The following is a 12,785-nucleotide window of genomic DNA, read 5'->3' on the forward strand; positions in this document are numbered from 1 at the left end:
TAACAGAAAGCAAAATTTCACGCACACTCTTTGTTCCTTCTGGTCGGCCATCTCACTAATCGCCAAAGGGTTGAAACAGGAACACACACAACAGAGCACCACAGACAAACCACTTAACTCAGACTGACGCCAGCTCACTAACAGTCGCGGGAGACCCCCAGCTAACACCACCTAGCAGCACAACTCGTAACTACAAAGCATGCACGCGCAACAGGTCGGTTCCGGTTATTTTTGGGTCCCCCTTCGTATATTGGACACTACACATGAATATACAGGGTAGGCCAGACTCAATTAGGCAGTTTTTGATTAGATGTTATTTTTATTGATAAATGTTAACAATTGCAATGGTTACAAAAATGGAATTGCACACACATAAGTCATCAATTTTCAAGATGCTTGTCAACCTGGGCACCACCTAAGTCAACACAGGCTTGCAGACGCAAAGCAACATTTTCACACGCCTTTCTACACATATTCACCGTAACTTTATTGAACTCTTGAACAATCACCTTATGCAGATGTTTCACACCGTCAGTGGGATTAGCGTACACCTTGTCTTTGAGGTAACCCCAAAGGAAAAGTCTGGTGGGGTGATGTCGGGTGATTGGGCTGGCCACTCCACAGGCCCTCGATGGCCAATCCAGCCAATCCAGCCTTGAGGAAAAACTTGATGCAAGAACGCCTGAACAATATTGGCGAAATGTGGTGGGGCCCCATCTTGCTGCCACCACAGTTCATCAAAGTTCTCGCTCCTCTGAAGTTCTGGGATGACACTTTCCCTCAGCAACTTTAGGTAGGTTTCCCCTGTGATGCAACCTTCAAGGAAGAACGGGCAAATCAGTCCTTCGTACGTCACGCTGTCCCACACCATCACTCCTGGGGACTGGAAATCGTATTCAATGGTGGCACTGGGGTTCTCTGGCCGCCAAAACACGCAGTTGTGTCTGTTGACCGATCCTGATGTGTGAAATTTGGCCTCATCAGTCCAGACAATATTCCGGATGAGGTCAGGGTTCTCCTGAAACTTGGTCAGCATCAACTCGGCGAACTCAAGTCGCCTGTCGAAGTTGTCCTCATTAAGAACATGAATAAGCCGTGGATGGTATGCCGTCAGCTTCATGTCACTCAAAACTCTCCACAAACTTGTCCTCGAAATGTCCAGTAGGGCCGACAAACGGCGGGTAGACTTCGATTTCTGAGGAGATGATGCCAGTTCCGCAGCAACGCATGCTTGTGTGTCAGCAGTTCAGACAGTTCTCGGCTGACCAGGATGCTTGGGATTCAAATCACTGGCAGTTTCATCAGACTGCTTGTTTATTTGGACAGTTGTGTCCCTGTGGACTGCTGGCGGTCCAAACTCTTCCAACATCCTGCGCTGGACTTCTGATACATTGTTAGTAACTGAGAAAAGGTGCACACATTTTAGATGCTGCTCGATAGACAACCGTATACCGGCCATGACGTTTCCTCAATGTGCACTAAGTAGGCAGAGTATTGACCTCATTCACAGCATACCGTATGATGCTGCCATCTATCGACAACAGAAGGTACTTTCCCATTATCCCGTGTGTTGTTGGATTGGTTAGTTATTAATGATCAAAAACTGCCTAATTGAGTCTGGCCCACCCTGTAGTAAGATAGACGAAACAGAAGTTCTATATATCGGCAAGAAAGGCGGAACCTTGGATACATATGAAAGATTTCACATTTATGAAATCAGCAAACTAAATTTGCAACTGAATGATAATTTTACAGAAATGTTTAACCCTATATATGATGTAATAATTGATACATACAAAACATAATATACAGTTATGCCCCCTCCCCCCTGCCACCACTTCCGCATACACCTTATCTCTACCTCCCCCCTCCCTCCCTTGCATTGACTAAATCTGACATCACCAAATCAGTCTTTTACATTCCCAACAGAACGGACAGTACTTTGTAAGATGAGGCACCGACTAAACAGTAAGTAATATACTCTATATCTTCAATACCAAAATCAATTGTTGATTATAACAAAATTTAATACTATTACTTTCATATCATTTTCAGATTAACATTAACTTACTACATCTACATCACGAGCCTCCTATACTATTTTATATACAGAATATAGAATTTCCAATTTGTCCGTGGGAACGTAACAAAATCACAAAACCAACGACTGACTCGTTGGTGTAAAGCATCAATCAAAGAATTTTATTATTGTTTTATATCATAACTTCTGTTTTATATAATTTAATTCATTGTATTTTTATGTCAAGTATTTTTATAATTCATAATATTGTATCCAATTTTAATAGTACTGTGGTTCAGTGGTATATATATTTAATAATGTATTTGTCTGATGATGGCTGTTAATTAGCCAAAACACATATCAGAGCCAAAAACCAGGCACTGATCTTGATATTAGTTGTGCTGTGATGGTTATAGTAAGGTGGTATCTGGCATCCTAAAAAACACAAGAGAACACAATGTTTTGGAAACTTCATGTATTTCCATACTCATGTGGGTAAGGGGAGACACTCTTTTGTGTTCATTATAAAGAGCTAACCTCAATCACTGGACAACCTAACCTATGTCAGATAACTACAGCTATATAATCAGTACCTACAACAGTGTGTGTACAGTAGGTTAATAGTGTCATGTGTAGGGTAGTATACATGATGAAAATAACAGGTTCTAGTGTGTATGATTGGATTTATTAGCACCTTTGTTACACGTTCTCTTAATCACACTTAAATACAGCGCTATCACTGACTTACACAATTTACAGTTCATTCTTGCACACACACTAGGATTCTTGGTCTTCACTAGTCATCTCCTGGCAACGGATCATAACACAGAAACTAGCACTTCAGATCACTATAAAGTCATCTTGTTATTTCGTCTTTGACCTTCACTCTAACTCTATAAGCCTTTGGCACGGACACCATAGGAAACACCTATTATTGTAGGCATGTTTACAGTTATGTTGCCTAGCACTGGGCATGGCGCAGACCACACTGAAAACAAGTCACGTGATAGCTATCTCGCCTGTCCATTGGCACGCTGATTGCTGCCTAGCAACGAGCTATAAACATTCTTCTTATTGTAGCGTGACCTAGCAATGGACTGTTTTCCAAGAATTTGTCTTCGTGGATACTTGATTACCAGCCCATTGCACAGCAGTGGGTTTACATATAACAGTATGTTGTATAGCCTATCTCATTTTCGTAATGATATTTTTCAAGGTGGCTGTGTTGTCAACCCATCCTTCTGTCATAAGGAATTGGAAAGCAGAGGCCTAGGTAGAGTGACTGTTTACTTGAGTCATCATCTGCTGTTTAGAGTGTATGGAATCTTACCTTTGTGTCACTGGTTCTCATTAATTGCATGTTCCACAGTTTTCTTTACATTTTAAACAATTTTTAAAGGCACTAACATTCAGAAACAATAAAATCTGAATAGCGAGCTCATTAAGAGTCAGAAGGAAAGAAGGAAGTAAATATTTTTCAGCTGTACAGTTATAATCCTGTGCCACACGTCATCTTTTTGGATCTGTGTGTGCTGTGTCACCATTGCTTCTATTCTTCAGCAGTGTGTGTAGAGAGAGAAAATGGAATATCATGTAAACACTAAACAGAGATGGATAAATGGTCAAAAATATGAAACTAGTCACTTGTAAGAATTAAAATAATCAGTATTTAGAAGAACATATCAGTAAATAGCTCCGGCAGTCAGTTTCTGGTTTCATACTGGAGTGACCCATGTTCGATCCGAAGTCAGGTCATGCAGGGTTTGTGGTGCACAAAGTGACACTGGGGCAGGGTTTTTCTGAGTACTTCGATTTTCCTTGCTAGTTTTCATTCAACAAACTGCACTGTGTTTATTAATCATCCTCTCATTGACACTGTTAAGTCCTGACACTGACAGCCTTGTTAAATAACCAACTTAAGAAACATAAAGAGGAGAACTAGTACTAAAGTAACTACTTACTGCATGGAAGAAACTCCTTCTTGAGAAGCTAGCAGTCACTCATCTACTCAGGAACTTTCCAATTTTTTATTGAAGCTGAAATTTATTACCATGTTCACTAGATCCTGTCACTGGTCCCTATCCTGAGCCAGATGAATTCACTATACACGCTTCCATCCAATAGCTTGAGGAACCATTTTAACATTAACCTCCCCTCTTTGCTTAGGTCTTAGAAAACGCCTCCTCCCTCTAGGTCTTTTGACCGAAATTTTGCATACCGTATTTACGCATGTATAGGCCGCGTGCGTGTGTGGGCCGCAGCACAATTTTCAGACAAATTATAGAAAAAATAATTTTCTTGGAATATTATTTCAGGAGTAGAACACTCTGTATTACTAATTATGAATATAATTTTTTTTTAATGAAGTGTGATTTCGAATATTTCGAATATAAGCCGCACCCCAGTTTTCCTCTTGAATTTTTGGCAAAAAATGTGCAGCCTATACATGCGTAAATATGGTATGTTTCTGGCCTCTCCCATGTTTTCTACATCCTGAGCCAGATGAATTCACTCTACACTCTTCCGTCCAATAGCTTGAGGAACCATTTTAATATTAACCTCCCCTCTTTGCTTAGGTCTTAGAAAACGTCTCCTCCCTCTAGGTCTTTTGACCAAAATTTTGCATGTGTTTTTGGCCTCTCCCATGTTTTCTACATGCCCAGCCAACCTCATCTCCCGTTATTTTGTCAGCTTATTAATATTTGACTTGGAGTATTATGAAGTTCCTGGCTATGCAGTTTTCGCCATCCTCTTATATCCTCCCTCAAACAACAAAAATGAAACTTAGTTGTACAGAGACATTAATAAATTTAAGAGGAGATAACCCATTGCAATATATTTCACAGATGACAAAGATACATTTGCAGATGGATGGAGAATCCACTTTAGTACATTATATACTCTTCTGCAGCTGATGGTGGTCAAAATCTGAAGTAGTCTCTTTTGAATCAATGTTCTTACAGCTTAGTTTCAGTTGAAGTTAAAACTTCCAGTCAAGAATTGGTGCATGAGTTCTCCTGTATCAATTTCATTCCAGCTGAAGTAATCCAAACAGACTGCTGTATTCTTTGATGCATGCACTGATAGTTTCCATTAACAGTCTGTTAATGTCCTTACTGAATGCCCTGATTATTGTAGTATATTGCTATTAACTTCTTACAAAATTTTATCCAGTATCCTTCTCTCAAGGTTTAAGTCCATATACATATTAAATTAATGGGGATCGTTGTTGTAAGTTAAGACAACAGATCAAATACTATCAGATTTTTTTGGTTTGTCAAATATTGGAGAGAAAATGGGAGTGCAATGAGACAGCTATTCATAGATTTCATGAAAGCCTGTGATTTATTTAGGAAGGAAATATTGTACAATATTCTTATAGATTTTGATGTACCCAAGAAACTAGGTGCCCTGATTAAAATGTGTTTATATGAAACATATAGTAAAACCCATATATGTAAACATTTGTCTGATAATTTTCCTATCCAGAATGGTCTAAAACAAGGAGATGCTTTAACACTACTGCTTTTCAACTTTGCATTGGAATATGCCAATACAAAGGTCCAGGAAAACCAGGTGGTACTGAAATTAAATGGGACACATAAGCTGCTGGCCTGTGCTGATGATTTGAATCTACTGGGAGATAACATGAGCACCATGAAAAATGCAGAAACTTTTAACTGATCCTAGTGAGGAGGTTGGCCTAGAAGTAAATGCAGAGAAAACTAAGTATATGTTCTGTCTCGTCATCAGAATACAGGGCAAATTCGTAATGTACTCATAAAGATAGCTAACAGATGCTTTGAAAATGTGACACACTTCAAATATTTTGTAATGACAGTAACAAATAAATATTCAGTTCAGAATGAAATTAATAGGAGATTGAATTCAGTAATGCATGCTACCATCCAATCCAGAACTTTTGTCTTCTTGTCTGCTGTCCAAAAACGTAAAAATTAGAATATGCCAAACTACAATTTTGCCAGTGGTTCTGTATGAGTGTAAAACCTGAGCTCTGTAATTATGGGAGGAACATAGACTGAGGGTGTTTGATAATCGTGCTGAGGAGAAAATTTTTCTAAAGAGAGATGTCGTAACAGGAGTTTGGGGAAAACTGCATAATGAGGAGCATAATTAATGATCAAGCCAGGGAGGATGAGATGGGCAGGGAATGTAGCATGAAATGGGAGAAGAGGAATGTGTATAGGATATTGGTGGGAAAGCCAGAAGGAAAGAAATCACTAGGAAGACCAAGATGTAGGTGGGTGGATTTTAGTAAAATGGATGTTAGAGAGCTAGGATGGGGTGTTTTGGACTGGATTGATCTGGCTCAAGTTAGGGACAAGTGGAGATCTCTTATGAACGTGATAAGGAACCTTTGGGTTTGGTAAAGTGTTGGGAGTTCTTGAGTAGCTGCACAGTTGGCGGCTTCTCAAGAAGGGCTCGATTCCATGAAGTTGGTTATAGTTAGTTAGTTATTGGAGAGGGTGGGTTTCCCCATGCACTTAGACCTGTCTTGGTCCATTGTGCTTCCCTCTATGATATTCTACCAGTCTCTATATCCTACCGGTACTGGTGCTTACCATCAGTCCCGCCCAGCCAGCGAGACCGGCTCTACTAGCTGAGAGGTATCTATAATGCTTCCCCCCTCTACCAGAGGTATTAGAGACTACTGTTGGGTGGGAAACGTCTGTAATTTTGCTCAGTGGCTTCCTTTGGAGACATGAGGTTCTTTTACGGGCCATAAAGCTACAACACGGGACCCACGGCTTAGAGTCCCACCCGGAGGACTTGTTCCCTGAATTTTTCCGCCCTTAAAAATTCGACGACTTCCGCGGGATATTTGAACCCTCGTACTACGAGTCATGAGGTGGGAATGTTACCTCTAGACTATGGAGGCCGCTTGGTTATAATTACTTACTTAGTTATTAATGTCCCTACTTATAAAAGAGTAGGCAAAATTGAGTGTAGGAATGTTTGCTGATTTCTTCTCAGCTTGTCACAAAATTGCATGTAAAATTCTTTGCCAGGGGTTGGAATAATTTTTGAACGAAATTATTTTTGGTTATAAGCGAGGATTCTCTTGTAGTAGGTCAGCTATGAATTACATGGTTTTCTTTCTACATATACTGAAGAAGAAAGTGGTAATATAGGTCTCACACGCCTTATGACTTCTTCTTTTATGGCTGCTGTTGAAATCCTATTATACAAAACCAAGAAGTATGGTTAGAACTGGAGGATATCATAAGAATGTCTTAATGTTATTTCTTCACGTAGGAGTGTTTAAGAAACAAGTTAAGTCAGAAGTAATGTTTAAAGTGCAGGAGCATGTGTGGAGGTTTGAAGCCAGTGGCAAGGTACTTCATTAAATTTATCACTGGTATGTAGGATTTAAAGTTGTCAGCGGTTGTTAAGAAGAGCACAATCATCTGAGATATAACGCCGTGTAGTTTGTTGAAAGTCAACTGAAATTTGTAGGATTATATTGTTTCCATCTTCAGGGTTGAAGAATAAGCCAAGCAAGAAACCAGCAGGGAAGCAGGTGGTGAGCAGATGGCTCTGCCACCTGTTTCCAAATTGGTTTCTTGCTTAGCGAACAGAGGGCTTTGCCTCCTGCTTCAATGCTGGTTTCTGGCTTGGCATATTCTTCGAGCCTGAAGATGGAGGCGATATGTTCCCCTGAAAGGTAAGTTGATTTTCAACTGACTACATGGGATTATATCCCAGAATAGTACTCTTTCTATCACTAGCTATAGTCTAGATACTGAGGTCAAAAATAAACCACAAAAATGTTAAAACACTTGATTTGACTTCTCACCCACTGCAGGCTAGAGAATGTGGTTTATGAATCTCCTGATTTAGCATATCCCTTCTGAGACACCGTATCTTCCTGCCTGTGTCTGTCCACTTGGCTTTCCAACATCTCTGTCCCCTCCATATATATAATTTGTGTGTATTATGCATGTTAATCGAACTTTGAGCCGACCACAGTCGCTGCACGGTCCAAGACATGAACTCTTTTCGCCTGCCCAAACCCTGGGGTCGCCATTTCGAATCTCACTAAAGGCATTTATGTATGTGTATTCAGTGTTTGTGCTGTCCTGTATATAGGTAGCGGCCTTGTGATGGGCCGATCTCCCATCCAGGGAGTCCTACCAACTGTGTATAGAACTATGAAATCAAAAAGTCGGCCAGAGCCCAACAAATGGCTGTAGAGCCATTAATGAATGAATAAATGAACGAACGAATGAATCACACTCTGAATCATGCCTGATTGAGCTTCCGGTGTTTTGTCCCCCTATTTCCATTCTCAGTTCTCCATTCCGTACCTTTTCTCTTGTCTGTCCCGTTTATTTTCTCATGTTCAGTAGCGTAATTTTGTTTATTGATGTCATCATCTTATACTAAGCAAGTTCAACTAGCAGTAACACTCCAGTCTTGTATTAGAATATGATTGATTCAAATGTCGGAATTGTTTTTGGCTATCCTGACTAATATTTATTGTGACATGGCGCCCGAAAGCCAGAATAGTGAAGTCAGAGGAGACGTCCATTGCTAGGCAACGACTAGATAAACACATCTCCCTCCAGCAATCGAATAACTTCCGTTGCTATGCAACGGCGCTGCAAAGACGCCTTCTCAACAATATAGGGCGTGTTTTTTTGCGTGGTCCGTGCAACGTGGTTATACAGAAGAGCCCCTAAGCTGGCAGGAGCAGCATAGAATGTAGTCGAGTTTCTAGACACCAGCCCGCCGAGATATGAGCTTCGAAGCAGAGGAATTTAATTGAGTTAGCAGCTGCAGAATAATGTCAAGAAAGGAATTAGGCTGTGGAAAGAAGACTTCATATGTGATTTGAAGTGACAGTGAGACTGTTATGAAGTCCGTTTCCAGGATACGACTAGTTTAGACTGAGAATCCAAGTGCGTGTGTAACGGGCAACTGCAAAGTGTGGAAATGGTGGTGGCGTTGTAATTGCCTGCAGTCCCTTGTATGAATAAGGTGTCAATCCAATCCAATACCCCGTCCATAAGACACGCGAGGTACCCTTAAATCGTGACAATTTGGTGTCAGAAGTGGGATTCGAATTGGAAGCTACATTGGGTCTGGATCATGATATCGCCCTACCACGGAAATGGAACAGATAAGGGCTGAAATTGAGGCCATTCTGATAGCCGGCTACAAGGAAATGAGAGCCTACCATGAAAGGATGGTGACCATAATGCAGACCGGCCTGGAAGAAATGAAGCCCTTAGCAGTGCATGAGGAAGTTACTAAGGAAGAAGCCGCAGTGAAACATGTCGGGGCACTGAAGAAGCAACATGGGGGCCGGCGTCTAGACCCAGGCAATGGTGGGTCCTGGAAGGAGTTGGCTGCCGCCTGCAGAGGGGTGGCTCGCTGGCATGGCGCAAAGGACGCGGTCGTCAGTGAAACGGCAGGGAAATTGTTGCACCAGGAACCCAAAAAGTACGAGCGGACGAGAAAAGACGTTACAAGGGCCGGAATAAAAAATGGAACAAGGAACCAAGGCTTAAAGAAGTAAATACGTCTGAGGAACGAGAGAACATCGGGCAGGATCTTCGGAAAACCATCGGACTGGAGATCGTGAAGTGAGCAGTCGGGATTTCCAGCGGGTTGCGAAAAGTGAGAGACTGGACGTTGTGGAGGTTCGGTCCCCTCCGAAACGGAAAAAGAGACTGCACGCAGAGTGGTAGCCGGAAATGTAGGAGCACCTGCCGAGAGGTCGCGCACATCAGACTAAGCAATTATATTTTGCTGGTTTAATGCACAAACTACAAGACATACAGCACTTACTATTAATGTTTATAACCTTACATCTTAGAAATGCAAAATCAAATCATGTCTTTACAACATATGCTCGAATGGCTTCCCTGTTAAGCAATGCATGCGCGAACTCTTTTTACTATGTTTGAGGCCACTTTGTGGAGCACCTGTAAACTGATGCTGTTAATCCCCGTCGTAATGTTCCTCTTGAGGTCATCCAGTGTATGCGGATTGTTTTTATAGACAATTCCTTTAAGGTACCTTCAAAGGAAAAAATCTGCGGGTGAAAAATCGGGCGAACGCGGGGGCCACAATCCTTTCGAAATGAGACGGTCACCGAAAAACTCGCGCAAGAACTGCATGGTTTCACTAGATGGTTACATGTGGCACTGTCTTGCTGCAACCAACAGTCACGCTCTTCAACTTCAGGAAGCGCAATAAATTGAGTAATGGTGTCTTGGTACACTGGACTGTTCACTGTTGTTTCAAAGAAAATTGGCGCCACTATTCAACGACGTGGTACAGCACACCACACTCCAATTTTCTGACATTGCAAGAACTTTTCATGTAAAACATGTGGATTTTCCGATGACCAAATCTTATTCTTTTGTTTGTTCACGTAGCCACTAAGGTGAAATCACGCTTCGTCAGTGAAGAAAACCCGATCAAACTCTTCAATTCCATGGTTGTCAACAAATTCCCGAAACCATCTACAGTACACTAAGCGTTTTTCTTTATATAAGTCCTTCAGTTCCTCCACACAGCGAACTCAATATGCACGAAGGTGTAACTTCTTCATCGCTTTCTGAGCACTTCCGTACGAAATCCCTGATTGCGCTGATAGTCTCCTCAGGCTTTTTGAAGGGGAATGCTGCAACATTTCCTCCGTGTCATCCAGTTTAGCCTCAGTCGAAATGGCCGGCCTCCTGGATCTCTTCCTATCTTAAACTGATCCACATTCCCGAAATCGGTTGATTATTCTCGTTATCGCCGAATTGTTAGGAACTGCAGAATCCGGATATTCCCGACAAACTCGTCTGCGACACGTGCATAAGAACGACTGGCGAAATAATGTTCCACAATGAAAACGCATTCTTGGGAAAACGACGTGTCTGTCACGCAATGAACAAAGCTGTACTGCAGACGTCGTATGAACGATACACGACAGGTGGCGTTTCTACTCGTTGTTAGTACTCCTACAGTACCATCTAGCGGTAGGAGATATAATTATATTACCTGCAATACTATTTATAACAACTTTTAGTTTGATGTGCGCGGCTTTTCGATCACCCTGTAGGTAGTTTTCCCCCGACTGATCAAATAAACAGGATGATGGTGATAAACCTGGACAGACTGGTACCATACCAGGAAGCCGTTCGGCGTATGAGCGGCCTTAAAAAGGGAGCAACGGGAGCGGTTGGAGAGTAAACACCCCGAAAAGCCGAGCCACGGGAAGGGAGGTGAGACCAATCACAGACGTTGCAAGCACAGTCCTCGAAAAAGAAGGAATTGCGGTATGCCTCTAGGCCATTCGAAGGAATAGCCTTAAGGAGGGAGCAATGTGGCATGACGCCCGAAATCCGGAATAGTGATATCAGATGAGACGTCCACTGCTAGGCGACGACTCGGTAAACACATTCCCGCCGCAACGAATACAGAATAACTGACGTTACTATGCAACTGCGCTGTAAGCGCTATATCAACAATAAATGGATGTGTTTTCTGCATGACCCTTGCAAAATGGTTATAAAGAGGCGTTCCAAAGCGGGCAGGAGCCATATAGAATGGAGTCCAGTTCCGAGACGCCAGCCTTCCGGGATATTAGTTTAGGAGCAGAGGAATTGGATTGAATTGGCATTTGCAGAATAATGGCAAGAAGCGAATTAGGCTGTGAAAAGAAGACTTTGTGTGTGATTTGAATTGACAGTGAGACTTATGAAATCCGTTGCCAGGACGCGAACAGTTTAGACTGAGAATCGAAGTGCGTATGTAACGGTGAACTGTAAAGTCTGGAAGTAGCGGTAGCGCTGAAATTGCATGCAGTCCCTTGTTGTGCGAGCAGGGTGTCAATAAATCTGATAATCCAATCGAAAACCCCATTTCATTCTAGGTAGTTTAAATAGTGATAAGAGTTGTTAAATAACCGTTCCCCCCCCCCCCTCCCCAGACGCACGCACACTCACTCACTAACTCTCTCTCTTTCACTCACCCCCACCATTCTTATTTCTCTGTTTTATAAATTTGATTCACTTTCTAGTGTTTCGTAAGTTTCTCCACCTGCATTCTTTCTCGTTTCCTTGTACGCTGTATTCTTACCTGGTCCTCTGTTCGTAGTAATTTTCTCTCCAGTTCCCCTTTTCTAGCCATAATTTCCCAGGAAGTGTGTATGCTTGATAGAGTATAAAAGATGCATTTGTTAGGCTCTGAATATGAATCAGTATTGAATATGTGTTGAAATGACATTAGGTCCATCACCCGTAACTCTAGGTTTTTCGGGACTTCAGCAGTTCATGTACTCATTTCCAATTTAGGGGGTGTTTCGTTTTGTGTTTCCTACACATATATGAAGTATTTCTATAGTTCTTAGATGCTTAAGCACAGCTTTCAGTTAGTTACACATTACATTCCATTTTCGCTTAGTGGGGGGTGGAGTTCTACTGGATCCACTCAGCACGGCAGCCACTGATTGGCCTATTGTAGCCTGCCCTGAGTGATTATGATGATGGAGAATTTGGTGGAATGAAGATTGGCAGGGGGAAACCGAAATACTCGAAGAAAACCTGTCCCATCGCCACTTTGTCCACCACAAATCCCACTTGACCAGACCCGGGATCGAACCCAAGCCGCCGCGGTGGGAGGCCAGCGACTAACCGCTTGACCTATGGCGTGGCCTTACATTCCCTTAAAGGCCCATATAATTAATTCTAGTACATGTTGAATACTGTGTAACATAAAACTTACAGCATTAATTGCCTTAGCA

The 12,785-nt window shown here is 42.0% G+C and overlaps 1 protein-coding gene across 2 annotated transcripts in view; it reads left to right on the forward strand.

The window, feature by feature from the left end:
- LOC111871312 (protein ST7 homolog) overlaps positions 1-12,785 on the forward strand; it is a 73,680-nt gene that overhangs the window by 5,362 nt on the left and 55,533 nt on the right. The gene's annotated exons all lie outside the window — the stretch shown is intronic.

Source organism: Cryptotermes secundus, unplaced genomic scaffold, assembly GCF_002891405.2.
Source record: "Cryptotermes secundus unplaced genomic scaffold, Csec_1.0 scaffold1116, whole genome shotgun sequence".
Classification (NCBI taxonomy): Eukaryota; Metazoa; Arthropoda; class Insecta; order Blattodea; family Kalotermitidae; genus Cryptotermes; species Cryptotermes secundus.